The 20,135-nt window shown below is 39.8% G+C and overlaps 1 non-coding gene across 1 annotated transcript; it reads left to right on the top strand.

The window, feature by feature from the left end:
• Positions 1–7,358: 7,358 nt before the first annotated feature.
• Positions 7,359–7,493, top strand: LOC130038503 (U8 small nucleolar RNA). Its single transcript, XR_008794724.1, has one exon. It is a non-coding gene; the product is annotated as a U8 small nucleolar RNA (small nucleolar RNA).
• Positions 7,494–20,135: the final 12,642 nt, after the last annotated feature.

Genomic DNA, 20,135 nt, shown 5'->3' with positions numbered 1-20,135 from the left:
CAGTGCCAGGTTGGACCCATTGACGGCCAAGACGCAGAGACTATAAAACCCAGCTCCGGGAAGAGACATCTTATTATCTCGTTTTTCTTTTAAAGAACCCGGCAGGCTACCGAAAGTATCCTGCCCTCACAGCAGAGTCTGGAAAACTTCCCATGTTGTACTCAACATGCCAAATACCAGTAACAATGATAGGTCTCATTCTCCTAATCCTGAAAGAGCATTGAAATGGCTCTTTTAAAATTTCAGGGCCAGGAAGAAGGAGACGTTACTGATGCCTGCTCGAGGAAATCGACGAACAACAGGATGATCGTGATTAGTGAAATACCATGAGGTACAGTTATAGACTTACAAATTTTTGTGCTTGGGTTTCAGTGATACAATGATTAAATACCCATCCCTCCACCGGTGCCTATACCCCACCTCCAATGCTCCCAGCATCCCTCCCACCTCCCCCCACGCCCCATCCCACCCCACCCCTGTGGCAGGGCATTCCCTTTTGTTCTCTCTCTCCTTTTGGGTGCTGTGGTTTGCAAAAGAGGCATTGAGTGGCTATCATGTTCGGTCTATAGTCTATTTTCAGCATGCATCTCTCATCCTGGGAGGGTCCTCCCTACACCCTTTACTTGGTGCTCCCCTCTCTATCTGAGCTGCCTTCTCCCTCAGCATGTGCGGCTGTCCTCCAAGTCATGGAATGAACCTCCTGGTACTAACCTCGGCTATCATCCAGAATATCTTTCCAAATATTATTCCTCTGTCAGAAAACCTCATTGTGTCCCCAACGACCAATTTCCTGTAACCCCTTCTCGGAAGCATTTTCTGACCATTTCCCGCAGAACCTTCATCCCAAGACTTCGTGAAATATTCCCCTTTTCTCCTCGTACTGCACTCTTCATGGAACACACTGCTCATTGCCATGAGAGGTGATAATTTACTCATCTGTCTTTTGTACTACGCATTCAGTTTTCAAAGTGAGGTCCCTGTACTATCTTTATAATCTGGGAACTTGCTAGAAATGAATGTTCTTGGACCTCATTCCATCCCTAATGATTCAGACTCTGGGAGTGCAATCAGCATCTGTAGACTTCCAAGTAACTATGATCCACATCAGAGTTTGAGAACCACTGATAGAGGCATTCTGTATAGTTATCACATGGCATAACATAAAGTAAATGCTCAATAAAACTTTGATGAGTAAATTAACAAAGTAACATTTCCTTTTCTCAGTGAGGATTTGTGGATATATAGTTTCTTCTACTTTGATTTTTAACCATTATCCCTAGGTAGATAACTTATTTACAATCATTACTTAGACCATCTATTTATGGACTCATCAGACTAGAAAACATAATATTTCCAAATTGAATTCCAGCAACTTGAACACACAGCTCTTCTGACAATCCAGAACATTTAGGGATTTCAACTTAGTAAATAATCAAAAATAATTGCAGAGAAAATCATGTTCTTGACTAATGATATCTTTTGAGCTTTGCACAATTTTGAATCAGGAAAGTACTCAATCCCGAACGTTTCCAAGTCATTTTTGATAATAACCTCCCTGGCTTAAGTTGTAAACACAAATGAAATACTTGAATCTTTTCTTTGTCACCTTCTTTGGAGAATTTTACTGCTATCTCTGAGCTACTTGCTTCCTTTCATAATGAGCAATTCTCTACACATTGTGCTAAGATGGACCACCCAGCACCTTGGCAAAGCTGAGTGTGTGTGTGTGTGTGTGTGTGTGAGAGAGAGAGAGAGAGAGAGAGAGAGAGAGAGAGAGAGAGAGAGAGAGAAAGGGAGAGAGATAGAACTGTCTCAGAAGCCCTATGTTATTCTTTCAGCAAATTTTAGAGCTGTTTTTAATCCTATCCCTGCCATTGATCACAACTGACTTCTTTGGATGGGACACTCCATGCCTTTGCAGAGTGCCAAAGCAGGGTATCTCTTGAATATTGCTAGTATACCACAGTGCCCTGGAATGGGGCTATTCTTGAGTACATTCTCAGGACCATTTGCCATAGGCCTGCGTGCATGTGTGCAGACACACTCAGAATAGTCTGAGAATACTTTCATACATCCTAAAGTAGACACTGAATTTAAAGTTCCTAAGAACAAAATACTGCTTATTTTACAAACTGTTATATTTTTCCTTAAAGAAAAAATATCAACTATTTTCAGGAGACATTTTCTTCTTTGTAATATCTAAAATTAAGGTAATAAAACAAACTGTTATGAGAGAATGAGCTACTTAAAACAAGAAGCTAAGGTTAAATCCAAAAGGACAAAAAAATAATTATTTATAGTGATTTTACCGATGTGATATAAGATGTAACTGTAAAAAGTGATTTCCAAATGTCAACCTGATTGCATAACAAGAACAAGATATTCACATTAAACATACTGACTCTTTGGAGGTACCTCATTCAGTCAGTACCCCAGGAAAAATTTTAAACAAATTTTCCAGATAATTATAATGTGAATTGATGGGAATTGTTGGATTAGATTATGTTTAACTTTCAGAATGTTTCCTTAGGGTCTATAATATTTTGTACTGCTATTCAAGATTCTTGTGTTATATTCTCTCTCTCTTTCTCTCTCTCCACACACAAAAACACACATACTTTTCTGTTCAAATAAAGGAAGAGGTAACAAAAAACTGCAACATTATCTGGGGGTATCAGAAGACCTTAATTAGGTCCCATCACTGCTATATACTATATCTCTTACTTTGGAAAAAATATTATTTTCCTTCAGTTTCTTTGTGCACAAAGGAAATAGTCTGTATTACTATATCTACAAGGATTCTGGGGAAAAAATCCAACTTAATTTTTACCATTTTCCTATTTCTGAATTATAAGTATAATTCAACATACTTTGGGCACTTTCAGATTAAGAGTGTGATCACTTTGAACATGGTTTTGGGGAATACATGAAGAACACAATATATCTTCCAAATTGATATGTGCTGGTTCTAATTCATGAATAATTAAAACCCTTCCAAATTAAAATCTCTATATTCTGTTCTATATGATTAATGAATGAATAATGGTAGCACCTTCTGTTTAAAGAAAAAGAAGAGTCAATTATTAGAAAGGGCTGTGCTTTCTAGTTAGACAGACTTTGATATTCCAGCCCCACCATTTCAAGCTATAAGACTGGAGAAGATAAGGAACCATATAGAACCTGGTTTTCTCATTTGTTAAACAAATAAACAACCCCCATTTATAAAGGAGTAATAAGTAATGTACACAGAAATTTTACAATAGTGTTTATTATCTGAAATGTATGGATGGAATACATTTGAGGTGATAAAACAAGGAAATAGCTGTCATAAATATTAGAAAAACTGAATATTAAGAGGAGTATTATTCTATTCTATGTAAGCACTATATTTTCTTCATCCTTCTTAGTCTTAGTAGACAGTGTGTTATATGGAGCAAGTAGATCACAGGATAGAGAATATGTAAGTCTACTTATATGAGGTGTTTAAAATAGTGAAACACATAAATGTAAAGAATATGTTAGTTGCAGAGAAAGAAAAGCAGATATATCTAATTGGCAATCAGTGTAAAATAATTTCACTTATATTTTTATTTGTGGGAGATAAGTAATTGTTAGAGATTCAGTGTACAACTTAAAATCTATAGTGGTAGATATTAAGCCCTAACAGTGGTGCATTATGAGAGAGAAGAAGAAGAAGAAGAAAAAGAAGAAGAAGAAGAAGAAGAAGAAGAAGAAGAAGAAGAAGAAGAAGAAGAAGAAGAAGAAGAAGAAGAAGAAGAAGAAGAAGAAGAAGAGGGAGGAGGAGGAGAAGGAGGAGGAAGAGGAGGAGGAAGAGGAAGAGGAAGAAGCAGCAGTCACAGAGGCAGGTGGTGAGGGGGTGTGGGTGGGGGACGAGAGGGAAACTTGAGGATATTGGTGGTGGGAAATGTACAATGGTTAAAGGACAAATGTTGGAACATTATATGATCATAAACATCTTTATAACTGTATCTCACTATGATTCAATTAAAATATTTTTAACAATTAAAATGGTGGTCATTGAAAATTATCCATCAAAAAACTAGATCAAATACAAAATCCTACCTCACCCCATATTCAGGTAGACACAGAGTTACTGAGGAATCTCTGGGAAGATTCCCCATTGTGGAGCCACAAACCTCAGTCCACAAGAGAAGGCTAACATCCACCACCCACCGTGGTCATGGGACTATAACCAAAAGTCCATAGGGGTCTATAAAGGACTACTAAAACTTTGCCTGGGAGAGAGGGTGCAGGAGAAAACTGAATACACTAGCCCCAATCCTCCAACTCTACTCTTAGAACAACGGACTGGAAAGAAACTTTAAGATACACAGGGCTCTGACCCACAGGCAGGCTTCACCTCAATGGCCTTTGATAATCGTGTAAGCCTGAAACTCCATCTCAGATTTCTCTTAGAAATGTCCTGAGGTCTATAGTCTACTTTCAGCATGCTTCTCCCATCCTGGGAGAATCCTCCCAACACCCTTTATTTGGTGCTCCCTTCTCTATCTGAGCTCTCTTTACCCCTAGCATGTGTGGCTCGCCTCCAAATAGACTACAGACCAAACATGATTGTCACTCAATGCCTCTCTTGCAAACACAGGACTCGAAAGGAGAGAGAACAAAAGGGAATGCCTGCCACAAAGGCAGGGTGGGATGGGGGGGGATGGGGGGTGGGAGGGATACTGGGCCCTTGGTGGTGCAAAATGGGCACTGGTGGAAGGGTGGGTACTTGATCATTGTATAACTGAAACCCAAGCACAAAAATTTGTAAGTCTACAACTGTACCTCATGGTCTTGCACTAATAAAAATTTTAAAAATTTAAAAAAGAAATATCCTGGGGAAAATTCCAGAAGTAAACTCCACTAAACCAAGAGCAAAGCAACAGATGCCAGGTGACATTTGCTTATTTTAAATCAAGCAAATTCAGCATACCCCAGTCCAAATCTGATTTTTAGCGGTATCAGAAAAAAAAGTAGGCAAATTTCCTAAACTATAGATAGCAGGGAATGGGGGCTGTAGTCTGCAGTACCCCGAGTGCGTGCCCTGTGATTGAAAAGTGAAAACTTCCTAACCCTCAACAAATAGTTCATTGCCACCCATAGAGCTGTCTGAATGCAGCAGGGCAGCTTGAGTGGTGTGAGACCCTAGATTTTTACAATTTTGCACCCCTATTTGCCATTCAAACTCTTAAAATTGGTCCATATGTGCCTCGGGGCATTTGGAATCTTTTTTTTATTAGTGAGACACCATGAGGTACAGTTGTAGACCTACAAATTTTTGTGCTTGGGTTTCAATTATACAATGATCAAATACCCATCCCTCCATCAGTGCCCATTTCCCACCACCACGGATCTCAGTATTTCTCCTACCTCCCATCCCCTCATCCCACTCTGCCTCTGTGGCAGGGCATTCCCTTTTGTTCTCTCTCTCCTTTTGGGTGTTGTGTTTGCAAAAGAGGCATTGAGTGGTAATCATGTTTGGTCTATAGTCTACTTTCAGCATGCTTCTCCCATCCTGGGAGGATCCTCCCAACACCCTTTATTTGGTGCTCCCTTCTCTATCTGAGCTCCCTTTTCCCCTAGCATGTGTGACTCACCTCCAAGCCATGGAGCAAAATTCCTGGTACTAATCTTGGTCATTCTTGGGTGTTAATCTCCTATTTTGTTACTTTATGTTCCCCAGATGAACGTAATCTTTCTATGTCTATCCCTCTCTTTCTGACTCATTTTGCTTAACATGATACTTTCTATGTAGTACCACTTGAAATCTTGAAGGTCCAGTTAACCCCACAGGTCTTTTTGAAATTGTTATTGTGTAGCCTGCTCAAGCAAAGGGCTGAGAAGGGATCTGATCACGAATGACGTTGAATAGCTGGTGGCAAACAATTCACCTCATACTGGATGCTTCACACGTGTCAAACACAATGTCACACCACAGAATATTTCCCAGGTTTGCTTGACCATGGGTCCAGAGTTGGTGTCAGGCAAATATGCATCCCCGAGGAGCTATGCAAGTTTACTACGTGCCAAGGTTGCTCTTGAGTTCTAGTGACATTGTGAATTGCAGCTGCTGCCCAAATCTTCCGAATTTTATTACTATGTCCACTGTCAGGCATGACCAACTGCAAGCCTTGGGTCTCAGCCAGAAGTACCTGCTTGATCTGTAGCTACCACAGATTGCTGTAGTACTGTAGCACTGTCCTCCCATTGTTCATCAATTTGCTCGAGTGGGCCAAGTCATGTCTCTATCGTGAGACTTGTTGTTACTGTGTTTGGCATATCGAATATGTCATGGGTAGCTTGCCAGTCTTTGCCTTGCGGGTGAGACACTCTTGGTAGCTTACTGGGTTCTCCAAGAGGGGCGGAGGAATTGAACCCGGCTCGGCCGGGCCTGCTGTGTGCAAGGCAAATGCCCTACTGCTGTGCTATCACTCCAGGCCGTAATGACTGAAAATCTCTCAGTGGTCATCTACACACCAACTTTGAATCATAGATTCCCTGTAGAATGAGTGACCATATACCTCAGATTTCTGCCCAGGCCAACGTGAGTGAGATTCTCATTTCTACTATCACTTGGCACCAGGGGCAATGAAGAAATGTTGGAATTCACTTGGATTGATGAAAGAATGCAGAGGCCTAGGAAACACACCAAACACATCAGAGATTTTTAACTTCCTCTGGAGACTTCAAAGTGAGAGTCTTAAGAATGTTTTCCGAAATCAGGAATTCAATAGAAGAGAATTTTAATAAGAGTTATGAATGCCGACAAATGTTTGGTCTTGGATAACATAACTGCGATTATCAAGAGGGGAAGGGGAGTGGGATGAAAAGGTGCACAGGAAGTAACATAAGGTCATTGATGGAGGGTATTGGGCATGGTGGTGGTGGTGAGATATGGTAACAGTGTATTGAGAACACAAATACATTCAGATGGCTAACAAGGATGTGATAAAAAAATAGCATCTCTAATTATCAGGAAAATGTCGTTAAAATAACAATGATGAATCACCTCATACAAATGCGAATAGGCTATATTATAAGACCATAAACAACAAGCACTGGAGGAAATAAGCTAAATACAAACCGTCCTTCAAAGTTTGTGGGGATATAAACTGGTTCCGTTTATACAAAAAGTAGCATGAATATTTCTCAAACAATTAAAAAAATAGAACTACAATAAGGGCTAGAAACTCTACTCCTAAAGGTCTATTTTGGATCAAGAAAATGCTATGCACACTTATCTTTATTAGAGAGCTATTTACAATAAAAAATCTGGAAGCAATCTAAGTGTCAAATAGTGGATAAAGAAGTAATGGCAGATAGGATAGGATAATCCTTAAAATAGGATAATCCTTAACTGTTCCTCTATTCAGAGAGCAAATAGAACATGATAATTGGAATTTGCATGATTCACAATTAATGTCTGTGTGTAATGAGGGCTCACAACACCATAATTGCTCCTATCTTATTCTTTTTTTTTTTAAAAAAAAGAAAGAAGTTATGGTGTATATACACAGTGAAATACTACTCAGCCCTAAGGAGGGATGGAATCTTGCTTTTTGTAGATTTGATGATACAATACGAATATTGATGGAACTACAGGAGTTCATGCTAAGAAAAATAAGTCAGAGGAAGGGAGAGAAATGCTAGATTGTCTCACTCAAATGTGGTATATAAAGAAAGAAACAAAGGCCTTGAATAGAGTGTCCAATGAAAACAAGCCCTTAGACTCTGACCACTGAGATTACCAAGGGACGTAGAGTGAAAGGATCCAATGTACAGTGGTGGAAGGATACTGGCATTTTGGTAGTAAGCATAGTTTAGTAATATTGTGTCCCAAAATTTTATAAACATTCACACTCTTGTGAACTTTTTCCTCAACAAATCAAGAATGAACTTGTAACAAATTTAGACTCCTTACTGCTTCTTGTCTCAAATAAAGAACAATGGGATACAAAATATCCTATTGAAGTTGGTAAATATATTTTCACCTTGTTGTAGTATTACTAACACAAATGTGATTATGTCTAAAGTCCTCAAAATGTAAGTAATAAATATCTGTATTTTAATATGTTAATTATACTACAATACAGTTTTTTTAAATAATTCCAGCACTATGTGAGAAAAATGTTCAATGAGAGAAAATAAAAGAGCACTCACAATAAACTCGAGGTTAATGATAACAGCTACTGTATTTTGATGACTTTCCAGGCTGAAAGTAATATGCTTTATGCGGCTATCTAACTTTAAAAGCACATTAAATGCCACTAGGCCTATAAACTAAATTGTCACTTAAAAAAGTAATTTAAATGTCTTAAAAGTTGGTTTAAGATTTGCAGTTCTACAGGGAGCAATTTTAGGAGGATGAATCTAGAGACAAATAGGGATTTGTAACTAACTTATCACAGTCCTAAGCTTTGTAATTTGTATTCAAATCAATTCATTTGTAAAGTCATTCAGTGGACATCTACCATATGAAAGATACTGAACAAGGCACCAAGGGAGAAGAGGATGCAAATTTGAATAATCAGGGCCTGTGTAGTAGTGAGAGAAACAGACTCAGACATAAATCACATTGATTTAAGGCTGACTCAAACCAACTCTTCTCATGGATCTTTAAACTGGCTGAATCTGAAGCCATTCACCTGGGCCTCTTTTTCCCAGACTTTTGTTCTAAACAGTCTGGTCTTTTTCTAAACGATGGGAGGCATATTTCAATGAGGGCATAGTGAAAAGACAGCAGGATTAGAAAACTATTCTGATCCTGTTTACTAGAGATAACACACACGGGAGGTTCACATAATCAGAAATTTGAAAGAAAGTTCTTGGATAGCTGTATGGATACATGAAGTCAACAAAGAACTGATTGAGTTGAAAGAAACTATTTCAGGGAAATAACTCGTACAAAAGGAAAGTGGACTAAGAATAGAACTCTGGGATACTCGATAATTAAGATGAGGATAAAAATAAAGTTGTAACGGGAACTAAATAGAAGTTATCAGACATCAGAAAGAAATGAAAAAAATTAACAGAAATCAAGAGAAAAAAAATAGCCTTAAGTTGGAAAGTTTTTAGTTTAGTTTAGTTTAGTTTTCTTTGGGGACCATACCAAGCAGTGCTCGGGAACTACTCCTGACTCTGCGCTCAGGGATCACTACTAGTGGGCTCAGGGGATCACATGGGGTATCTGGGATTGAATCCCAGATCAGTCATGTGCAAGGGAAATATACTACCCTCTGAACCCTCCCTCAATCCTATTAGGGGAAAAGTTTTTAAATGGAATATATAATCTATATCACTCAATTTATGATTTAACCAACATAATAACACAACTCTCCTGCCCCCGCACCTGGCTGTCTTCACTGGGGCTCCTTGTGGGGGGTAGGTTGAGTTTCCCTTCCCTCCCCAAGCAAAGCCCTGGCAGCTGAAGACCTTTGAACCCTGCCACAGCCATGCTCAAGCCACTCTCCACACACTCAGATGAGCTTCATGCATGAACGAACAGGCAGAGGAACCCAGGTGTGCGGGAACCAGGGCTGAGATCTCCAAGCCTGCTCGAATCGAGACTGAAACTCCTCCACTCAAATTCCCCGTATTCCAGTAGCTAGGCAGTTACACCCACTAACTGACCCCCTGCCCCACGCTCTGTAATCCCAACAACAGCTAAAATCCAGAGACTATAAAACCAAGCTTCAGGAAGAACGTGGCCACATTTGAGGCCATGCAACCTCTTATTGTCTAGTTCTTGCTCTCAGAGAACCTGGCTGGCTACCGAGAGTATCCTGCCTGCATGGCAGAATCGGGCAAGCTCCCCGTGGCGTATTTGATATTCCAAAACCCAGAAACAATGTTGGGTCTCATTTTCCTGACCCTAAAAGTGCCTCCAATGTGGCACTTGCTAAAATCTCAGGGCTAGGACGAATGGAGATGTTACTGGTGCCTGCTTGAGGAAATCCGATGAACAATGGGATGACAGTGATACAGTGAATAAGACAGTTGTTCAGTTATACACTCATCCAATGATCTCTCCATCTCTATTCATCCATTCACCCATATAATAAATATTTATCAAACAATTACTATTTGTCAAGCAATGAGTTTAAGTTTCATGTGTGCAATGGTTTAAACTTGTGTGGTTTTCACTCAAAGATATACATTTAAAAAACTCAAAATCATAAATAATTACAAATTATGATTATTAATGTGAATAGTATAGAAACTAATATGGAACTATCCCCCAAAGGAGAAAAAAATACTTTAAAAAGATCTGCTGAGTAGTGCTGGGAAAACTGGATAGCTACCTGCAAAAAAATGAACTCTGACCTCTGTTTAATGCCAGGCACAAAAGTCAGATCAAAGTGGATTAAAGACCTCAATATCAGACATGAATCCATAAGGTACATAGAGGAAAATGTAGGCAGAACTCTCTACGACACTGAAGCTAAAATCATCTTTAAGGATGAAACAGCGCTGAACATGCAAGTGGAAGCAAACATAAACAAATGGGAATACATCAAACTGAGAAGCTTCTGCAGTTCAAAAGAAACAGTGACCAAAATACAGAAATAGCCTACAGAATGGGAAAGAATATTTACCCAATACCCATCTGATAAGGGATAATATCCAGGATATACAAGACACTAGTAGAATTGTACAAGAAAAACACCTCCAACTCCATCAAAAAATGGGGAGGAAAAAATGAACAGAAGTTTCCTCAAAGAAGAAATACAAACGGCCAAAAGGCACATGAAAAAATGCTCCACATCTCTAGTCTTCAGGGAGATGCAAATCAAAACAACATTGAGATATCATCTCACAGCACAAACACTGGTACACATTGAAAAAAAAAAAAGCAACCAGTGCCGGTGTGGATGTGGGGGAAAAGGGACACTCTTTCACTGTTGGTGGCAATGCCCACTAGTCCAGCCTTTCTGGAAAACAATATGGACAATCTTTCAAAAACTAGGAATTGAGCTTCCATATGGCCCAGCAATACCACTTCTGGGAATATATCCCAAGGATGCAAAAAAGCACAGTAGAAATGACATCTGTACCTATAATGTTCATTGCAGCACTTTTCACAATAGCCAAAATCTGGAAACAACCCAAGTGCTCTAGAACAGATGACTGGTTAAAGAAACTTTGGTACATCTACACAATGGAATACTATGCAGCTGTCAGGAGTGATGAAGTCATGAACTTTGCTTATAAATGGTTAGACATGGAGAGTTTCATGCTAAGTGAAATGAGGCAGAAAGAGAGGGTCACACATAGAAGGACTACACTCTTTTGTGGAGTATAAAACAACATAACATGAGGCTGACACCTAAGGATAGTAGATACACGGGACAGGAAGATTGCTCCATAGCTGGAAGCCTGCCTCATGAGCAAAGGGGAGAAAGCAGCTGGAATAGAGTTGGGATCATTAAGAAAAAGATGGCTAGAGGAATCAGTCAGGATCGGAGATGTGTGCAGAAAGTAGACAAAGGACCAAACATGATAACCTCTCAGGGTCTGTATTGCAAACCATAATGTCCAAAAGTAGAGAGAGAGTATGGGGAATATATTCTGCCATGGAGGCAGGGGGAGGGTGGTAAAGGGGGACTATACAGGGGAGATTGGTGATGGGGAATGTGCGCTGGTGGAGGGATGGGTTCTTTGATCATTGCGTGATTGCAACCCAAACATGAAAGCTTGTAACTATGTCACGGTTATTAAATAAAATTTTTTTAAAAAAATCTCTGATCCATTTTGCTATGTAGTTTACTTCTGTATTACAAACATAACACTCTATTTTGGTTCTTGAGACACTAATAAGTAGTTTCTGAAAGTAACCTTGTCTCCAGTGATTGTCATGGAATATGGTACCTGATTTTCTGCACTCTTAGTATTTTTCTCTCTTTAACCGTCTGACAGTTTTTCCTACACTCTACACACTCCTCATTCTGATTCATGATTAATTTTTGACTCTTGTCCGAAACATAGCTTGTTTCTCAAGTTTTCTTTAGTTAATATTTCATTTCCACACAATCGACCATGTAAACAAGAGGACTATGGGAGAGAAGATGATGAGCAGTGGATAAGGCAAAGATAAGATATTGCAAAATCACCAAACTCCAAGTCAGAAGAGCTAGTTCGCATCAAACCTTCTATATCTGAATATGAAACTGTGGCACTTAGAAAAGTTCTGATATTCATAAGATTGATTTAAAAACTATTATTTAGACTTAATATCACATTACAATATTCTGGTGACATCATTTTACATTTTCAATGGATCACCATGAATTACAAAACTACAAAGAGTGTATTTTTAAATTTTTATTGAATACCATGAGATACAGTTACATACTTACAAACTTTGGTGATTATGTTTCAGTCATACAATGATTCATCACCCATCCCTCCTCTAGTGCCCATTCTCCACCACCAATGTTCCCAGTATCCCTCCAACCACCCCCACCTGTTCTGAGCTCATATATGGAATATAATGTAACATGAACTGGAGTGATAGCACAGCAGGTAGGACATTTGCCTTGCAAGCAGCCAACATGGCTGACCCAAGTTCTATTCCTCCTCCCTCTTGGAGAGCCCAGCAAGCTACCGAGAGTATCTCGCCCGCATGGCAAAGCCTGGCAAGCTACCCATGACGTATTCGATATGCCAAACACAGAAACAATTGTCACAATGGAGACATTACTGGGCCTGCTCTAGCAAATCGATGTTACATTCACTGTCTTCCAAGTGAAAGTGACAGTGAATGTAACATAATAGGAGACTAACACCTAACGACAGTAGAGATAAGTGCCAGCAGGATCGCATAGTAGCTTGGAAACTGGCTTCACATGCTGGGGGAAAGGGCAGCTGGGATAGAGAAGGGATAACTAGGTAAATGATGCTTGGATGGAATCTCTCGGGATAGGAGATATGTACTGAAAGTAGGCTATGAACCAAAGACAGTTCTGATTGAGTTTCAGATGTATGTTATTCCAATTCTAATCTCACCAGTGCCCATTGTTCTCCACCAATGTCCCCGGTTTTCTACCCCTTTGTGGCAGGCAACTTTCCTCTTCCACGTTGTCCTAGTGTTCCCTTCCCTTACTTAGACCCTCACCTCTGCACCAGTGCCAAGCTTTTTACTGAAGACCAAGTCACTGCTCTTCATTGCTATTGTCATTGGTCATTTGATATTCCCCAATGAGGTTTCTTAATACCCCACAAATTTGAGAGATGATTCTGAGTTTGTTCCTCTGGCTGATTTCACTCAATACGATACTCTCCAGGGATCTTTCTTCCCATGTTGCAGCAAGTTGCATGGCTTTATCATTTCTTAAGTCTGAGTAGTAGTCTACCATGTATATGTGTCATATTTTTTATCCAGTCATCTGTTCTTCAATATTTGGATTGTTTTCATGTTTTGGCTATTTTATATAGTGCTGCAATAAACATGGGAGTGCAGATGTCTTTTCTGATTTGGGCTTTTGGGCCACTGGTGTATATTCCCAGAAATGGAATTGCTGGGTCATGTATACGTCTTTAGAGTGCGATAAGAATTACTTCACAAACACTATTTTCCTCTTTTAAATAGATGTTTCATAGTAGCACTGTAGCACTGTCCTCCCATTGTTCATTGATTTACTTGAATGGGCATCAGTAGCATCTCCATTGTGAGACTTGTTACTGTTTTTGGCATATTGAATATGTCAGGGGTAGCTTGCCATGCTTGGCCATGCTGGCAGAATACTCTCAGTAGCTTGCCAAGCTCTCCGAGAGGGATGGAGGAATTGAAGCCAGGTCGGCCGTGTGCAAGGCAAACACCCTACCTGCTGTGCTATTGCTCCGGCCCATGTTTCATAGTAAAATTTCTTTATTATATTTATCACATCTTACGTTGAGTTAATTGTTTGGTAACAGTGTGCAAAATTATTGAACCACCACCAATGTGCCCATCACTCACCACCAGTGTTGCTATGTCACATCTGGTGTGATCTTATGTCTACATCCTTCCTCCTACTCTTTATTAATAAGTTTCATAATTCAAGGCCAAAAGTTTGCCGTTGTTCAATACTTTCTTTTTCCTCCTTTTGTCCCTTTGTATTCCACAGCTGAGTGAGTTCATCCAGTATTGGTTCTTCTCCATTTGAATAATTTCATTTAACATTACACCTTGAAGTTTCATCAATGTTGCTGTGAACTTTATAATTTCATAATTTCTGATAGATTTTTAATCCCTTGTGTACATATACCAAAAAATCTTTACCCAACATTTATGTTGTTTCCATTTGGGGTCACCCCCAGCGATGCACAACCCTTACTCTTGGCTCTGTCTTCAGAGTTCACTCCTAGCAGACTTGGGAGCCATTTTTGAGTAATGAGGATTGAATCCAGGTTGGCCACATGAAATGCAAGCACCCTACCTGCTGTGCTATTACTGCCATCCCATATTTCTAAATTCTTCTTTGGGTTGTACTTTACTATTATAGTAAATACCTTCTAGTACAGTAAAATACTTACTGCTTAAATCTCTGGTAATTGATGGCAAGATCTGTGTAAAGAATTTTAAATTACTATTAAACATATCAATTTTGAAGTCTTCCTTTCCACAGAGGATGAATTCCTGCTTATATGTGCGTCTATTTGTGGTGCTTCATTAGTGCGGGATTCCCAAATCACTTATATGCAAGGCACAGATAATTTTGGACTTTTTAAACATGAAAATATCTCATTAACTTGGATAAGTAGAAGTCATCTTTGCGTAGAACAGTAAATCAGTTCAATTATGCTTAATTCTATAATAAATATTTTAATTAAAGGTATCAATACGAGCATAAATAGTTAGATGTGGGAATGAGAGATAAAACAGAGGGCAGGGTACTTATATGCAACAAACCCAGATTTGATCCCTAGTGTACAATATGGTCCCCCAAGGCTGCCAGGAGTGAGCCCTTTGCACAGAACACTGAGAACTTCTAGATATGACTTTCCCTCAATAAAAGCTTAGATGAAACTGAATATCATCACTATTTTTTTCTGCTTTTTTCTACATTATATTCTGTTTGTGAGAACTCCCTGCTATACATATATTATGTAGAGAAGTTTAATTCTAACAAGGCTCCTGTTGTGACCTCAAATTATCAAATACCCAAAATATTTCTTGGACTTTTTATAAAATCTTTTGCACTGAGGGTATGGTATCGCCAGCAGGTCAATCTGTACCTGTGAGGCGAGTGCATCAGCAGCCTGATGGTGCCTTCAGACTTCCAGATACCCCAAAATTGCTGCTGTGCCTTTGGCCAGACCCCAAAAACTTGGGGCAAAGTTTACCAAGAAAGTAAATGGCCAAAAGTTAGGTATGTGGGAAACACACCCACAAACCACCTCCGGCTCAGCTATATAATTGGAGGCAAGGCCTCTTTGGTTCCTGATTGAACTGTTTAATGGACATGATCCCAGAGACTCAGAAACGAATCTCAGAACCCAGTGGCTTTAGGTAGAAATGTGTCTGGTCTCTGCAGTAGGCTACCGGTGCTGGGCCAACCCAGGTGGGAATAAGTTTCGTGCCTTGGCCAGTTCCCCCTGGCAGCCCAGTGGCCACCATCTGTCTGAGGCCACTGGATAGTCACATTTGGGCCCCCAGTGACAAGACACACAGGGCATCATGGGATGAGGGTGGAGCCGGGCTTGTCCTCCCCACCCCAACGAGACCCCAAGTCATCGCCCACAAATGGCCTCTCTGGCTCCTGATCAAGCTGTTTAACAGCCAGGATCCCAGAGACTTAGAAACAAATCTCAAAACCCAGTGGCGTTTGGCAGAAATGCATCCAGACTCCACAGTATGTTACTGTCGCCGGGCCACCCCAGGGAGGAAAGGGTGTTGTCCCTCTGCCTGCTCCCTCTTGGCGACATGGTGGCTGTCATCCTCCAGAGGCCATTGGACAGTCAGGCTTGGGCCCGCAGTGACGAAACTTGTTGGGTCTCACGGGATGTGGGGGGAGGTGGAGCCGGGCCTGTCTTCCCCACCCCAATGAGACCCCAAGTCATCGCCCACGAACGGCCTCTTTGGCTCCTCATCAAGCTGCTGAATGGCCATGATCCCAGAGACTCAGGAGCAGATCTCTAAAGCCAGTGGCTTTTGGCAGAAATCCCTCCAGATTTAAGTGTTAAAATTTCAGAATTTCAAAACCACATGGCCCTACTGCAGCCACACGACATCATATGTTATTCATAACCAGCAATAGAACACAAATTGTCTGTTCTTGCCTTTTCAGCAGATCTGAGTGTTGGGGTAAAATCTTAAATAATGGTGGGTCTGGTGTCGAAATAGTGAATGTGATCAAAGTAGAGAGAGAGTAATGTAGAAATCATCTGCCCCACAGGCAGGGGGAGGGTGTGGGATGGGGGTATACTGGGATTTTTGGTGGTGGAGAATGGGCACTGGTGAAGGTACGGGTGTTTCATTGTATGACTGAGACTTAGACCCAAAAGCTTTGTAACTGCTCTCACGGTGATTCAATAAATAAAATTATAAAAAATGGAAAAAGAAAAAAAAGTAAGGTGGAGTTCATGTACAATTCAATCAGCTAATCAGTGGCTGAATAAATAGCAGTACTCCTACAAAAAAAGAAAAAAAATCTTTTGCACTAAGTTTCATTTCTTCCTCAGAGCTCTTGCTTACACATTTCTTGCTACTTTTATTATAATTAATTTGTATGTAGCAATGCACTTCTGTTTTTTATCAATTACCACATATAAATACACACAAACTTTACTCACACATAAAATATATTGATATGTTAAACTTTAAAAATGTTATTAGATTGGGAATGCACCAAAGAATATGCTATCTGAGCTGTATACAGATAGAAAGTCAAATTCAACATTAAGGCATACATGATTGCACTGATTTGATACTGATGCTATAAAAATTTGCAGCACAATGGAGACATTAACTTACGGTCCTGGAGTCAGAAATCTAAAAGCATCTCATTGGTATAAATTACAGTGGCTTAGTAAGTCTGGTTCCTTTTAGAGGTACTTAGAAGACTATATTTCCTTTTCCTTTTCAGATAATGACTGCATGTTTTGGTTAATAACACTTTTCCTCCAACTTCTGCTTCTTTTGTCACATAGATTTATTCTGGTTATGTATCTATTGCCTTCTTTTTATATTTCATCGGGCTCAATGGCCTGTCCACATCTCAAGTTCCTTAATTTAATCACCACTATAAAGTCTCCCATGCCACATGAAGCAACACATCCCAAGTTGTGCAGATCATGTCAAACATTTTGGGGGGGGGGGCTCTTTCTACAAGATACATATTTTTTCAAAAACTCCTTTTACTTTCTTAATACTGGTGAATGTTTACTACCTGGTTCAATTTGTGTTGAATCTCAGCCTCATATATCTTAAAAGCTCAATACATCTCTGCTTGACCCTTCATAACTCTTCCTCATCTCACCTCAAAACTTTTGCAAACTGGGTAACAAGTAAAAGCACGGTAGCTAGCTCAGCTGACCAATGCATGAGTAGTGAAAACTTACCTTTGCCTTGGTATTGTCTTCCTCTTATCACTAGGTTTAGGAAACTGAGTTATTCCCTAAGACCCAGGAAATGACTTGCTGAAGTCTATCATGATAGGTAACAACAGTCAGTTGGAGCAAATGTCCTGTACATGGCCATTCCAAAACAGGAATAGCATCCTTCAATCCAAAGAATGCCCCACACCCATTTTACTACATTGACCAGATAAGAAGAAACAGAGAGGAGAATCCAAAGGGAATAGATTGTATTATGTCCCTAATATTCATACATTTGGGTCCCCATCCCAAGTATCTCCAAATGCAATTTGATTTGAAATAGATTTTGTTCAATAAAACCATGTTTAGATGTGGTCATTTGGGATGAGCTCTTAATCCAATATGACTGGCATGTATAAAGGAAAGAAATTCCTGTCAACAAAAAGACACAAAAGGAAAATTCCATGTTACAAAGGAAGTAGAGGCAGAAATAATGCAATTGCATCCAAAGAATACCAAGAATTGATAGTCACCATTATTAGAAAATAGAATTGTCCTCTGCAGATTTTAGAGGAATAATGTTTCTATTAGTATGTTGATGGTCAACTTTTAACTTTGAGAACTATTATACAATAAACAACTGTTGTATTAATCCACATGATGGTTGCTTTTTACAGCAACACTAGAAAACTTATATAAGAGACATAGAAAAATGAACTTGTAGCTTCTTAGAAACTCAGGAAGGAGTGCTTCAAGGGTTGTTTTTGGTATTGGGATGTCATCTGAACTTAATGGGTCTTATACATATATGTATATATATGTGCATGAATTTATGATGAATGTATGTATACAAATGACAGTACATCTTCTATAGTTACAGAGATGTTAAGTTATACAACTGATAGGTACTGAAGGCAGATTACAACGGCTAGGGCAATTGCCTTGCATGCAACTGACCCAGATTCGATGCCCTGCATCTCAAATAATCCCCCTTGTACCACTTGAAGTAATTCCTGAGCACAGAGCCAAGAGTAAAATCTGAGCATCAAGAGGAGTGGCCCAAGCAACTCTCCTTTCAAAAAATGTTACAACATTGAAATTCTACATTTTTGTAAACCAATGATACATCTATTTATAAAAAAATGTTAACAGAGATTTTAGAGAACTGAGAAAAATATAAAATAAATTTATGGCTTGGACATATCCCTATGTTATTTCATGTAAAATCATGAAAAGGGAGTAAGGAAATCTGAACTCCCTTAAAACAGTATGTCCAACACTTAGTTTTTATACTTGCATTTTAAGTGTTGACTCAAAGCCTACCCATCAAATCTATGATTAGTGTGGTATATATTTAACCCTTTAAGGAAGACATTAACAGAATGTTTGCCACTTGATGAAGCTTGATCACTTGATCACTTGACATCCTGTTACACATCGATTTGCTCAAGTGGGCACCAGTAACGACTCCATTTGTCCCTGTCGCTTGCTAGTGTACCCCAATGGCATCTGCTCGCTCCAGGAACACTAATAGCCTCAAACCGATCATTCAGGGTCTTGACGAAGAAGTCTGACCATCTCAAAGGTGGGCAGCTATGTGATCTTTTGATGTCCCATGGAATCCAGTGAGTAATGGCTCTAGTCCTGTGGTCGTCTCAAAATCTCATTACGTGTCCAGTCCATCTGATTTTCGATGCCTTGGCAAATGAGACAGCGTCCCTGATTCTTGACCATCAATGGAGGTCAGAACTCCATATTCTTTCTCTCATTTGAGTGAAGCATGACACTCCAAGCATAGCTCTTTCGATTCCTCTTTGGGAGACCCGAATAGCGTTCTCATCCTGTTTTTGTAGGGCCCAGGTCTCTGAAGCGTGTGTTAATGTAGGAAGAACAGTGGAATTGAAGAGATGTGCCTGGAGCCGGAGGTTCCAAGCCACTCTCTTCCTCCTGCGCAACTCAGGTGCCAGGTCATTCGTCATGTTAATTTCTCGACCTAAGTACACATAACCGTTGCATTCAGATATGTTCATCCCATTGGGAGTGAATGGAACATCAGGAACGAGACCATATCTATAAATATTGTCTTCGTGAGATTCAGCTGTAGTCCGACCTTTCCACACTCACGGTCGAAGTCAGCCAGCATTTTTGTCGCTTGGCTGATGTTTGGTGTTATAAAAACGATGCCATCAACAAAGCAGAGGTGGTGCAGTTGCTGACCATCTATCTTCACTCCCATTCCTTCCCATTCCAGTCGTTGCATGATGTTCTCGAGGGTGGCACTGAAGTGTTTCAGTGAAATAGTATCACCCTGCCGAACTCCTCTCTTGACATCAATGATCACCTCCCTGTAGAATGGTGAGATCTTGGTAGTGAATCCGCAATACCGTTCATGGAGGATCCTGATGTATTGACATTGAACGCCCTGTTTGGCTATGACCGCTTTATTCTCAACAAAATCAAAGGCCTTCTTTAAATCAATGAACGTTAGACATAACGGCATCTTGAACTCCCCAGAAACCTCAATGAGCTTAATTATCATGTGGATATGTCGATTGTGCTGAATCCTTTGTGGAACCAGACTGCTCGCATAGTTG

The sequence above is a fragment of the Sorex fumeus genome, unplaced genomic scaffold (assembly GCF_029834395.1).
Source record: "Sorex fumeus unplaced genomic scaffold, SorFum_2.1 ptg000075l, whole genome shotgun sequence".
Lineage (NCBI taxonomy): Eukaryota > Metazoa > Chordata > Mammalia > Eulipotyphla > Soricidae > Sorex > Sorex fumeus.
The sequence above is the reverse complement of the archived record's forward strand: the minus strand, read 5'-3'. Positions and strand labels throughout refer to the sequence as shown.